This window comes from Marmota monax, unplaced genomic scaffold (assembly GCF_021218885.2).
Source record: "Marmota monax isolate L192 unplaced genomic scaffold, Marmota_monax_Labrador192_F-V1.1 WCK01_AAM20220418_F8-fsc00129, whole genome shotgun sequence".
Taxonomy (NCBI): Eukaryota; Metazoa; Chordata; class Mammalia; order Rodentia; family Sciuridae; genus Marmota; species Marmota monax.
This window is the reverse complement of record NW_026693811.1, coordinates 4,031,503-4,042,247: the sequence shown is the minus strand read 5'-3', so window position 1 is coordinate 4,042,247 and position 10,745 is coordinate 4,031,503.

Genomic DNA, 10,745 nt, shown 5'->3' with positions numbered 1-10,745 from the left:
TTCATACTAGTTTTCCAGCAGCATTTTTTGCTGTTATCTGATTTCCTTTTAATTTCTTTTTGAACTCAATGAGGAAAATATAAAATTGGCCTCTGAAGCCATCACAGCCTACTTTGTAGAAACAAAACCAATACCTCATCTAGTTTCTACAAATACAAAGTAGTACCTCTATTAAGCTTGATAAATATGAAGGAGGAAATGATCTTTAGTCTTGGCACAGACAGTGTAAAGCAAAAGAGAAATAATGACATTATATTTCAATAAATCCCTCATTCATTATTTTCAAGTTTGATTAGAGAAGACATGACATCAAATCTTTCTATAATTATAGGAGTCCAGTAGGTCAAACTCATTCCAAAGCCAGCAATGGCCCCTGTGTATACCCTAAGCTCTGAAGAGTCTAGTCAACAAAATTTGAGAGGTGTCTAACTTGCAGGACCTGAATGGGAGCAATACAGCTGGTGCCTTGTTGATACTATAAGAAGTAAAATACAAGGGAGGAAAGGAATTGCTATAAATGTAATAGGTATAATTCTTTCCCATATTTTTATTGATGCATTATAGTTGTATGTAATAGTGTAATTTGTGTTATGTGTTTATACATGCACCTAATATAACAAAATAATTTGGCCATTTTCGAGTATTGAGATCTCCCTCAACCAGTCTGAATTGCAGAAGGCAGTGATCTCTGAGTTCTGATCTGCCAGGATCCTCTTACTTCATAACTAGACCATAAACCTGGGGGGCCTCATTGTAAAGAACTAGGGAATTCCTAGTTCTCATCCTGGAGCTGCAACTCCTTGGTCATTTGTATCTTTATATTATATGTCATCTACATTGTTTGTAGTCTGACAGTAACCAAATAGGAAACAATGTACTCAATGTATGGATCTTCATTATAACAGATAATCTGAAGGAAATAGATCTTTGTGGTCTACCTTAGCTCATACTTTCCTAGGTGCTCCTAAATATACAAAGAATATGGATTCTGTTTGAAAGACATAATATTTGCAATTCAATTAAAATCCAAAGATTTTCTTTTTATCAATTAAATAAAAAATCTGTTAAATAGTTTTTCCACTGATTTAACTGACTTCAATTGACCATGCAATTAATCACATATGACTGCTATATATAGAAGTACTATATGTATAGACTCCTCACTTTCCCTTTTAATTCTATATGATTTTCTTTCTATATCTTTATATAGATATTTTCACACAAAGACCCAAAATATCATAGAAAATTAATTTCTTCTACTTCATATTTTTTTTTATATTTTACATGGAATATTGTGTTCAACAAATATAAACTTTATATCTTGGCCCTGATTTTAAAATTCCAGCTGCTGGATATTTTATCTTAACATACAATTTTTTTTTTGTGTGTGTGTGTGAGAGAGAGAGAGAGAGAGAGAGAGAGAGAGAGAGAGAAATGGAGAGAGAGGGAGAGATATTATATTACACAAATCACAAATTACTACTGAAGGAGAAAATATTCCTGTGCTTCATTTGCTGTTTTCATCTGGTATAGCAGAGTTAAATTGTTTGCCTAAGATAAAAACAAGGCCATTAACCAAGTCTAGATTAAAGCCCCAAATTCCACAAAGTAGTCTTCTCTATTTGTTCCCTTTTTTGCACATTAAAAATACTTGCACTGTCATATTTGAAACCTTTTCCTTATCCCAAAATTAAAAAGTCAAACATGGCAGGAGAATGTCACATCTGAAATGCAATCATGACCAAGTCTAATCATATCTTTTTCATCAAGAAAAATAATAATTTACCTGAAAGATGTATTAATTGCAGGAGCTATATCTGCTTAGATTAGTTACTTCCAATGCATTTAAATTTGGGAAATACTAAGAAAGGTAGTAATATGGTTTCAGTATGAGGTGTCCACCAAAAGCTCATGTGTGAGACAATGCAAGAAGATTTGGAGGAAAAATGATTGGATTATAGTCTTGATCTGAGCAGTGGATTAATTCCTGGTGGAAATACCTGAGTGATAACTAGAGGCAGGTGGGGTATGGCTAGAGGAACTGGTTCATTGGGGGTGTGGCTATGAGATATATATTTTGTATCTGGAGAGTGGAGTCCCTCTCTCTCTCTCTCTCTCTCTCTCTCTCTCTCCTTCCTGGTCTTCATATGAGTTTCTTCACTTTGCCATACTCTTCTGCCATATTGTTCTGTCTCACCTTGAGCCCCAAGGAATGGAGGGAGGCTGCTGTCTGTTGACTGAGACCTCTGAAACTGTCTGCCCCAAATAAACTTTTTCTTCTTTACAATTGTGCTAGTCAGGTCCTTTAGTCTTTTAATGCAGAATACAGAGTTATTAAGAAAACTTAAAATTCAAAAGTTGAAATTCAGACATTTAAAGAGTATAATTATACTTTTAAATACTGGATATGGTAGTTACAGGTGACTTTCCAAAGTCTTGGAGACATTTTGAGGACATTCTTTTATGTAAGCAGATATGTTGCTAATGTCTTCCTTCAATTTATCCCAAGCTACTATTAGACAATCTCGTCCCTTTGGGCAAAAACCAAAAGAACCATCTCAGGGCAGGTGAGGACTAAAAGGTTCTCCCTTGAACTAAACACTATTTAAATTAGAGTGTCCACTCAGAACCCCAAGTGGCACCTTTGTGCAGTGTCCACTTCGCATAATGGCCCTGAGGTACCCTCTGCTCTGTGATCATTGTCTATGTTCTCACTTTTCAAAAAACATCTCTCCTTCAGTTTAGTAATCCTGCCTTTCATAAGCAACATTTTGGCCAAAAGATTTCTGAGTTTTAGCATTTAAAAATTTTGCAGCCAAGATTCCAACTTCAAACTCGTATTTATCAAGAAAACAATAGCAGAAAAAAAGATAACACTAAACTCCAGAATAGATGACCTCCATAAAAGATGACCTTCAAAATGTAGAGATTTAAAAAGAGAAGAAAAAGACAAAACTCACCAGTGAGACCAAACAACTGGGACTTTTAAATGTTTTAGTTCAAAGTTAATCCCATGAGGACACCTATGAAATATTTATACTTTAATGTTCCCAAAGTAGTTTAATCTGATCTGCCAAGTCACAGCCACAGCAGAATACTATGCCCCAGGGTCAAGTGATGTGCTGAACTCAGCAGGACAGCCCCATTTCCACAGCCAATATATGTCCTACAGGTTATGTTGGAAAAGTTGTGATGTAAGCGACTCAGTCAACTCTCAGCCACAGAACTGCCTGAGAAATGTTGAAGAATCTTCTGTTTGTATTTCCAGATATCATGTTTCTTAATTGTTATTATGTGTAAGAGAGCCAATATTTGCAGAATTGCTACACACACACACACACACACACACACACACACACAGGTAAAATCAGTGTATCAAAAAATTGTCAACAATCTTGAAGGATCCTTTGTAATTAAAGCTATGAATGTGCTTCAGAAATTATGTATTATGTTAATGCCTAGTGATGAGAAGAGTTTGTTAAGATTAGAGGATGGTAAAGTTACTCAATCTTAATTGATTTATCTGTTACTCAGAATAACATTATGATAAATAATTATCACCTGAGCCCAACTGGTTGTACCATTTCAAGTGATATTTGTGACATATTGTCAGCATGCACAAGTTAAAAGCTTACATATGTTTTTCCCATCCATGTAATCTAATCAAAGGTGCAAACCCTGGATCAATGCCAGTACAAACCTTCCTTGTTACAGGGATGCAGGCTACACCGTCCATCTGGAGTTGCTGGTCTGCTTGATGTCACATGACAGATCCTACTGGCACAGAAGATGAAAGGATGTTCAGGCCACGTGTCTGGGGATGACAGTTTTCATTGTAATGAACCACAGAGTCACAGCTTGTTAAATAAGCCTGTGACAATGATAAAAGACAAAGCCATCAGTCTACAGCAGAATATGGCCTATCTGCCCATGACAAACCAAGGTATCTCTTCTCACACACGCTGACATCTCATAAAGCATTCCCACAAGTGGTGGCCAGAAATAGTCTCTGAAGACAGCCCCACAAGAGCATAATAGCTTGCTGCTTATCTTTGAACAAATGAATGGAAAAAACCTGGAGTGCACAATGTAGATCTCTTAGCCTCACAGATAAAAGTGACTTTTTACTTAGGATATTTTGTATGGTGGGCTTATTTCACATAACATTAAAATCCTGAGCAGTGACATAACAATGACTATGAGGTCCCTATTTTAAAGGCATGCCAATTTTAAGCTCTCCTCCTATTGTTTTGTAAGTCTGTAGGTCCACTTTATAAGGTCACTTCGGTTTATTCCAAGTCACAATGTCTATGAACAAAATAGTAACAAAAATAATCATAGTAGTTATTACTTAGTTGATGCCTACAATGTGCTAGGCATAGTGACAATCACATAATATGAATTTTCTCAGCTAATCCTCCTTACACATGTATTACTTGAACATAAGTGGATATATCATTTCCTTTCAGCAACAGCTTTATTAGGCTTGTTTTAAAGATGAGGAAACTGAGATCTAGAAAAATCATTTGTGTTTGCCACTTAATGGATGAATTGAAGGTTAGAATGTAAAAGGCCTGATTTACCATATCTACTCTACCAGCAAATAGTACTGGAAAATACTATAGCAATGGATAGTTTAAAAAGTCTATAAACTTATATATCTATTTTTAGGTCACAACTAATTTATTCAGTGATTTAAAGTAGGGCTGATTGGAATTGTTAAGTTCTGTTATCTTACTATGTCAGAGTATGACATTCTTCCAGATATTCTGCATTGTGTGGTTATTCACAAAAAGGAAGCAGATTTTGATCTTGACCACCCCTTTGGCTTTGCTTCTTTGTTTCTTCCTCCCACTCTCCTGATTTCTCTCTGACCACCTTACATTCTAAAATTCCACTTCTTTCCATAGGATTTACTCATCCTCTGACTGTCCATGGTCCCTTTCAACACTGTCTCTTCTTTCCCAATGAATCATATTATATACACAAGCACACTTTCTGGTATGAGGTTCCATTTAATCTTATGATGATATTGCATAGTTCTACAACTGTTGTCTGAATATAAATGTTGGTTTTTCTTCCTTCCTAACAAATTTCTTAAGAATGTAAATGGGCCAAACACTTCTCTTGTATTTAAGTCAGACTTTCAGAATCCTGGACAACTAAAAAAAGCTCAGTGAATGCTTACCCAATTGAAGTGCTTTTCTCAGCTAATGATTTCAGAGTCCAAAGAAAAAACTAAAACCCTAATTTTAAGGAAAAATAATACCTGCTAAATCCAAATTCTGAATGTTTAATTCAGTGGTTCTTAATGTTTTGAGCAGACTATAGATACTATATGGCTATTTTGGTTTTGATACTTATCTGTCAATGACAGATTTTTAATAGAATTTGTTGATAGATGTGAAGATTAGTAGTGATACAGTTTTAATTATAAAATTTCAAAATGTGAAAGTTTTAGACTGGAGTTGAGCTTCAATATAACTAATTAACTAGTACTCAACTTTGGTTTCACATTTGAATCCATTAAGACACATGCACATACACAAATACACTTAGGTACACTCATATACAATCTCCATAATTTATTGAATAAGGAACTTACAGTGCTGAATCACTTTGAAAAATATTCTTGTGTGATTCTTGTATTCATTTAAGATAAGATTGTGATCTGATTTTACCCCCAATTGGTTCTAGAATCTCTTCTTTAACCTCTTTGCCAGAATCATGCAATTGTAGTTATTTAACACCTTCAAAACTAGAGCAGTGTCAGGGCACTAGAGACTCTTGTGAACTGAAAGTCTTGATGCCCTTTGCAAAATGCATTGTTTACAATCAGAAAAGAAACATTACATCTGATTAAAACACAAAAGGTTGATAGATTTCAAAATTAATGAACTTTATAATTCAAAATGATAAAACACATATCATATAATGTTGAGGCAATGCCTTTTTCTCTAAAGACTTTGTATTCTTGATAAGAAAAGTGGGAAGAAAATGGTTAAGGAAAAGCAAGGCAAAGATTCTCAAAGAGAAAGCCATAGGAAAAGGAGAACAAGGGATTTAACTGGAAAAAAAAAAGAATAATTATCTAATACATTATTTGGAAACTTTGGCCATAACCTTTGTTTAATTTTAGGCTGCCAGCTTCAAATCACAGAAGAGTAACAATGGAAATCAGATTGAACATGTATGCATGAATATGTTATATCATTCAAGTAGACTGGCAGCCTTGATAGAAGACATCAAAACTCACTATCAGATAAAATCAACTAATATTTATGGAACATTTATCATATGGAATCTTAAGGCATTGCCTTCCCTCTAACAGATAAGGCTATAACAAGAAATAATGAAATAAAGTTCAAATGTAATAATAGATGTCACAAGATGATAGATCAATTACACAAGGAGGAGTTATTCAGATAATGATGACTTAGAGAGTTCAAAGGAGGTTCAGATCCCTTCAATTTTGAAGAACTCTGTGAATGGGAAGAAGTAGAAGGTAACATTCCAGGGGAGAAGCATTCTGTAATTTAATACTTAGAAGCAAGATCTTAAGATGACTTTTGAGTAATAACTTGTTTGACAGGAGTAGAAAGTTGGGGAAGGATAAACAGGGTTACATACTTGAACACATGCTGAGTAGTTAGGGGATTATTGGAGCAATGAAAACCCATGATATGTTTTTTCACAAAGGGTAGTTATTTGTTATCTAAACAGTATTTGAGAAGAATTAGGTTACGTTTCAAATGGAAGAGATTGGTAAGGAGAGAAATTGGAAACTGGTTATGAAGTCTTTACAGTAGAACAGACACAGGCTGTGAGTGTGAACATAGGTCATGGCTATGACAACAGAAAGAAAAGTGTGATACAGAACTTCTTCCAGACAAAGAACAGAGGAGTGGCCACTGCTGCTTATTTACTTTAATATTTATATCATTCAATTCTGATTAGAAAACTCCAGTGAGTTTGGTGAAACATTAGCTCAGTTGGAATGTGTGACAATTTCCTACTTAAAAGGTCACACAAGTCAAACCTGAAAGCTTCTTATTTGGATATAATTACTTGAACACCATTTGAAACAGCATTTCACTCATATGCTGCCTACCAAACTTTAGCTAGTTCCCTCAATTAGGCCTTTTCATCTGTGGAACATATCCAAGCCAACAATGTTCCTTGGCCTCTGATGTCCTTTCCAAATCATATCTGACAACAGAGAACCCTCTGTCTGTACTGCAGACAGAAAATGACATTAAACTCTATAGCAATGCATTTTCATTATCATTTAAAAGGATTTGAAAACACTGAGGTTATGAATTTGACCATATAAAAGCTGCACTTAGCTTGTTGGCACTTAAGGTGATGGTGTACAGAGAGATCAGTTTTGAAGGTGGCAAAAACAATTACTACAACAAAAAACTTCAGAAGTTTTTTAAAATTATTAAAAAAAATAAAATCGCTATTTCACATATGAGTTTTTCTTTCTTTCTTTCTTTCTTTCTTTCAACACACTCTGCCAAGTTTTATTAAAGAAAAATTTTACATGTTTTACTTTTCACCAGTCTGTTCTGGCATGCTTCTAATGGTATCAGAATCACCTGGATCAATGATAGACAGTGTGCACACTCTGTAGTATTTTCCACCTGCTGTGCCCAATTCAATATTATTGCCATTGTAGTGATGGACACCAGTTTTGGCCAACATGGCATAGTACTCTATTTCAGATTTCCTCAAAGCTGGACAATTGTTGAGTTTTTCTTAAAATTGAATCCATCTTCTAAGGAAATACTATTATAGGTAATATGTGAATTATGAATTCTAGAGGAAACTATTCCCTAAAGACTTGGGGTAAAGATCTGTTGTCATATGATGTAGAAGAGTTTTTATTTTTGTCCTTTGTATTCTGCATTCTTTGAAAAGCTAGATATATAAATCAGTGCCCTTACCTCTCTTATTCTTTGTGATGTACTCTGTAAATTTTTCTGTATAGAACATTCTGGGATAGTACAGGCATCTCCAGTACATCCTGAGATGATAATACTTCACAGAATCATGACACCTAGAAAAGGAAAAGACTCCAGAAATTACATAGGCAGCCTCCCACTCAGGATGGAAATACCTTCTGTGACAAGGACATCCCTGACAGAAATTATCACCCAGACAGTCCAAAGGCTCTGCAAGTGTTCCATTCTATAGCTCATAATAAAAAAAAATCTTTCTTCTGTATACACTTTTAAAATTGGTGAATGAAGCAAAGCCTGATGTGATCTCTGCAGCTCCCAAGATCTATTAGGAACATTTCTACCTCTTGTTTTTTATAGTTGATCTTATTTCATCACCTGTCCACAATGATATGAGACAATAAGGATTAAATAATTATGTACTTTTGAAGCAAAGCTATTTCCAAATAGAAAAGTCTAGATACTCCATTGAGGACATTCTCATATACTAGAGGAGATCCAATTAATAGGGCACGACTTGTCCTTTGTGACCCAAGAGTGCCTCCTAGTCATTATCACTTTATTTTCAAAGTGCTTACAAATGAGCTATTCAATAATTTATTCTGGAATTCTTCCAGGACTCAATGTTTAATTTGCCAGAATGTGTATTTATGATATAATTTATTGATTCATACAGCTTGTCAAATATTCATTAAGTACCTACTATATACCATATATGGGCCTGTGCTTTAGTGCTGGATTGGTACACATGATCTTTGCATTCCAGGAGCTTCCAATGGGGAAAATAGAAAAGGAAACAGAATTCAAACATACTGTTTGAGGGGATAAGAAAGACGACAAGGGTGACTTTGGGTAGCAGATCAGAAGGACATTTAGTGAGAATAAGTTCTCTGAAAGATCATTTGAGACACGATCTATATGTAAAAGGTAGGTAAAAATCAAATCATCGATGTGGAGGGAAGAGCATGTTTAGAGATCCCAATGGTAAAACTTTCAGTTTGATGGATAAGGTCAATGTTTGTCAAGAAGAGAGCTCTGGGCGAGGTTGAGGGAAATGTGGAAGAGAGCATGTAATAAGAAGTGAGACCAAAGAAGATAGTAATCAGAGGAGCCCTAACATCCCAGGAATATGCAGTTTTTATTCATGTGTCTGTGTTTCTGTGTGTGCATGTTTAAAGGAGAAATAGTGACAGGAAAGTTGAAGAAAAACTGGGAAAGTATATTATATGAAGGCCAAAGGAAGACCATTTTCTAAGCAAAAGAATGTATTAGCCATAGGTATTTTATGAAATCAAGCAAGATATGACAGGAAGTGTTTACTGTGTGTAACTGAAGTCGGTTCTTCGTTACACTAATGTGAACAACATTAATGGAGTTGAAATGATAAATTCAAATTGTTGTGGAATGAGAAGTGATTGCAAAGGGAGAAACACGAGTACAGGTAACCCTTTGGAGCACTTTACTGAGAAAATGATAGATGAAGATAATGTTGTAGCTAAGAATAAGGCTCAGGGGGAATTTTTAAAGCATGGAGATATTAGAAATTAGGTAATGTTTAAATCCAGAAAAAGGGACGATTAATTTATGGATGCAAAGTATCAGGAGAGAACAAGATCAAGACCAAATGGAGAAATTTGCCTTACACAAGAGGAAAGATGCCATTTTCATTTTAAAATAAAGCAGAAAAAAAAATACAGACAAGGCTGTAATTCGGTGATAGCGATAGTGGTTGCACATATTGAGAAATATTAAATTATTGAGAAACTGCAGAAATATTATCTAATCACATTGAGTACTTGCTTAGAAATAACAACCATAAACTTATAATTGGAAGATTTTTATTAAACTTATCCAGCAACATTCTTCGGATAGTTTGTAGACAAGGGGAAAAATGCAAACATTTGATGAAAAGTTCCAGAAACACCAGGTAAAGTGGAATGAATGTGAGAGTTTGTAGTTAAAATTAAAATACTGAGAGGGTAGACCTTTGGATGAATTGTGTTTATGGAAGCAGATATTTCCCAGGATGACAGGGGGATTAGAGCAGAAAAGATAGGCAGACACTAAAGTCTCTGGTAAGCCGGGAATATATATAGAATACGGCTGTGTGTGACAGGAGTGAGGAGAGGAGGCTGAAATGCCTTGCAATATATATTACTCACCACAACAAAAACAGTTGTCCTGTGGAAATGGAGAAATAATGAAGATCCTAAGAGGAGGTGACCTCGAGACATGTGGGAAATGGGAGAAAGAGCAGTCTCCTTTAGAGGGGTGTGCAGAAAGATAAAGGTGCCTAATTACATTTTACCCATTTAAAAACTAGAACTGTTGCAACTCCAGTCTACCTCTGTGGTTAAACAAAGATGAATGATAAGGAATTTGAAATGTAGCTAAAGTGTTCAAGATATACATAATTGTGATTGGAAAACCATTTTAATGACTGCTTAACTGCTACTAGGAGGTTTTGTGCCATCACAGGTTAAAGAGTAGACTGGAAAAAGAATATACTACTGTTAAATGATTCTTTTTTTCCCCTACTACTGGTTCCAAAACAACAGCATGGCTCCTAAGCATGCACTTAGTCTCTTAAAAACAATAACCACTTACCTTCACTAAGTGTTTACTGTGGTGCATCTACTTGATATGCTTTTACTACTCTATGAAGTACGACTTAATTCTATTAATAGTCAAATTGACCAGATTTGCAGAATTACGTTTGGTTGCAAAGCTCTTGTCTTTCTGTGACCATAAACCAATTTTCACTTGTGTGCGATTTCTTTC